The sequence below is a fragment of the Cyprinodon variegatus genome, unplaced genomic scaffold, assembly GCF_000732505.1.
Source record: "Cyprinodon variegatus isolate N-32 unplaced genomic scaffold, C_variegatus-1.0 Scaffold663, whole genome shotgun sequence".
Taxonomy (NCBI): domain Eukaryota; kingdom Metazoa; phylum Chordata; class Actinopteri; order Cyprinodontiformes; family Cyprinodontidae; genus Cyprinodon; species Cyprinodon variegatus.
Window position 1 is genome coordinate 442,218 of NW_015151116.1, and position 3,763 is coordinate 445,980.

Genomic DNA, 3,763 nt, shown 5'->3' on the forward strand with positions numbered 1-3,763 from the left:
CTGCTCCAGGCTTGTGGCAGCCCCCTGTGGACCTCAGCCACCTTAGTGAAGAAGAACAAGACAAAGTAAAGAAAATGCTGTGGGAAGAATCAGCTGCTTTCGCTCGAGACAGTCATGATATCGGCTGCATTCCCAGTTTGCAGATGTCGATCCACCTTAAGGATGAGATCCCAGTGCAGAGAGCGTACTCCTCGGTTCCCAAGCCACTGTTTAAAGAGGTGAAAAAGTATGTGCAAGACTTGTTGTTGAAAGGCTGGATTGTTAAGTCAAAGTCCTCTTATGCTGCGCCAGTGGTCTGTGTCAGGAAAAAGGATGGTACACTCCGCCTCTGCATAGATTACCGTCTCTTGAATCAGAAAACCATCCCTGATCTACATCCTTTACCTAGGATACAAGACCTGACTGACACCCTTGGTAGCTATTCCTGGTTCAGCATCCTCGACCAAGGAAAAGCCTACCATCAAGGTTTCGTTGCCAAAGACTCTCAACCCCTCACCGCTTTCATTACTCCCTGGGGACTGTACGAATGGGTCCGTATCCCATTTGGCCTCTCAAACGCCCCCGCAGCCTTCCAGTGGAGTATGGAAGAGATGCTAGGTCCCTTGAGAGATGACTGCCGTCTCCCGTACCTGGACGATACCTTCTGTACCCTCCAGCAAATGTCATACCTTTAGCTTCTCCAGATCACAGCTTTTCATTGTTAATTAACATCAGTCCTCTGATGTTAATGAGTAGTTGCCAAACAAGTTTGCGATCACTTATACCCTAATGAACTTTTTGAAGAGTTTCCATCTGGCTTTAGAGCTCATCATAGCACTTTAACAGCTCTGGTGAAAGTCACTAATGATATTCTCATGGCCTCAGATAATTGATTTGTGTTCATGCTCGTCCTGTTAGATCTCAGTGTTGCATTTGTCACAGTTTGATCATATTATTCTTTTAAGATTTGAATAATTTTTTATAAATTACGGTTACCGCAAGAGGCTGGTTTAAATCTTATTCATTTGAGAGATTTCAGTTTTCTATGTCAATGATAAATCATCCTCATGCACTAGGGTTACCTGTGGAGTACCATGGGGATTTATTGGGAGAATTATTAGACAGTATGGGATTAATTTCCACTGTTATGCTGATGATACTTAGCTATACCTGTCTATGAATCCAGATGAAGCTAACCCATTACATAGATTACAGGCATGTCTTGAAAACATAAAAACCTGAATGACTCTTAACTTTCTGCTTCTGAGTGCAGACAAAACAGAAGTTATAGTGTTTGGACCAGAGCCTTTGAAAAAGAAGCTGATTAGTTAAAGTATATGTGTAATATAAATACATAAAAAAATGTTGGTGTTATTTTTGTTAAGGACCTGTCATTTAAATCCTATTTCAAAGAGGTTTCTAGAATTTCCTTCTGCCATCTGTGGAATGTTGAAAAAATTCCACAGATGGCTGTGCTATTGTAATGCTTTACTCTCAGGAAACCCACAAACTGTATAATATATATTTGGTTGCGCATGCGCAAATGAGTTGATGGTACTGATCATGTGTCCAGGACGGATTGGGTAGTGACAGTGTTTTATCTTTAAGAAGGGTCAGGGCTGTGGAAGCTTGATATGGTCAGTTCTTGGAGATCAGAGAGCACTTTTGAGACTCTCATCTCAAATAGTTCTTATTGTTGCAGCTACTGTTCTGCTGCCTTGTAAAAAAGAAAATAAAAATGGAGACACATTTATTTTGTTTGCTCATTGGAGCAGTGGTTAGTACTTCTGCCTTGCAGCAAGAAGGTTCCAGCTTCAATTTCCGGCTCTGGGTTTTTCTTCATGCAGTTTCCATGTTCTCCATGTGCATGAGTTCTCTCCAGGCTTCCTCCCACAGTCCAAAAACATGACTATTTGGTTAATTGGCTTCTGTAAATTCTTCTTAGATGTGAGTGCGTGCATAAATGGTTGTTTGTCCAGTTTGTGTCTGTGTTGCCAGGCGATGGACTGGCAACCTGTCCAGGGTGGATCCCACCTTTTTGCTCACTAACAGCACCCCTTGTGACCCCAGCCAGGATAAAGCATTACGGAAAATGGATGGATGGATTTATGCAGTGTGCAGTGTTTGGCAAGCTACTTAGAAAATGTAGTATGATAAGTTACAAGTTATTCTACTTTAAATTAAGCTTCACTATACTGAAGCATCTCACCAGAGAATTGTACGAAGCTAAACTAAAACAAACTAACAAAATTTTCTCACCCAACAAAACTAATACATACATTCAAATCTAACTTTACTACTCGTGTATAAATAAACATTTTATTCTAAGATCTTTGAATAATGCATTTTAAAACAATGACAAAATCAATCTGCCTTCAATTGATAGAGCAACTGTCTCTAAGTCAGGCAAATTAGTCATTGTAAATGAATGTAATTAACCTAACAGTCATGGGTATATTTTGACTGTGGGAGGAAGGTGAAGTAACTGGTGAGAATCCACAAATGCACAGGGAGAACACACAAGCAAACTTCATGCTGAAAGACTTGGAAACGAACCCAGAACCTTCTTGCTGCAAGGCAGCAGCGCTACTCACTGTGCCACTAATTATTAGTTTTAATTAAATCTTTGATCTATCTTATTACTTTTATTTCACATTAATCTAAAGTGGCTGAAGTAACCCGTTTATTCCTTTGTTTATAGATACATTTTAACTTGGCCTTTTTTTCAGTAAAGTTCAATTTCTCTTACTGTTTCTCTTACTGTGACTAACTGTAACTGTAACTTTTATGCTCTAATATGGGAACTGGATCCATCTGAGTTTGTATGCTTGGCTATCTTTTCCTAGATGGGGCCGCCTGTGGAGCTGTTTCACAGTTACATTTCATATTTTTTCTTCTTTCAGTATGTCTGCTTCTGTATCCTTGAATCCCAATCAGCCTTGGCAAGTGTGAAGTAGATTATGTAATTCTTCTGCCCTCAGTTAGTGTATCTAACGTAACTTAGACAGCGAGCTAAACACATATGGTTCCAGCAATGAAGAGACACGATTCCTTTTCTCTGTCTTTACTGAAGACCATATTAATTTGTGAAACTGTAAACATACAAAAAAGGAAAATACATAAATGCACTCGCATAACTTAAAATAATATGTCACACAATAACATGTCAGGTGTACAGCCTCAGCTGTAGCATTGAGCTAGCATGCAAATGCTGACAATATTAGCTCATTCCACACAGCAAATATAATGAAAAATAAAGCACAAAAGTTCCTGAAACTACTGAGAAACATAAAAGTACACTTTACTGTTATGACAAAACTTACAGATTATGATCTGCCAAGAGTCCAAACGAAGAAATAGTTGGAGAGGTGGATGAACATGTTTACACCTCCAGAGCTGAACCATAGCAAAAACTGCAGGTTGCTTAGCTTCTGATTACTACCATTGGCCACTGGAGGGCAACGTTTTACACAAACTTCGCACACAACAAATACATCATACAAATGACAAAAGCGACCTCTGGGGAAGACTAATAGAACAAGTTTTACCAAAAACTAACTTGTACTTCGCTTATAATGAGGGACGGAATAGTCAGTGTTGTGCCTGAACGCGTTCATTGAACGAAAGTTCATGAACTCGTTCATATTTTGGGCAAACATGAACTGAACGTACTGTATTACTGACTGATGAACGTCATTGTCAACTCGTTCATTCTGGTGTCTGTGAATGCCACGCTCTCTCAGTTCAACTTCGTTCAATAGGTTGCCAGATTTCTATAGAGTCC

General features: G+C 39.7%; 1 protein-coding gene across 1 annotated transcript in view; it reads left to right on the forward strand.

Moving 5' to 3' along the window:
• LOC107096987 (adenylate cyclase type 3-like) overlaps positions 1–3,763 on the forward strand; it is a 33,703-nt gene that overhangs the window by 14,455 nt on the left and 15,485 nt on the right. The gene's annotated exons all lie outside the window — the stretch shown is intronic.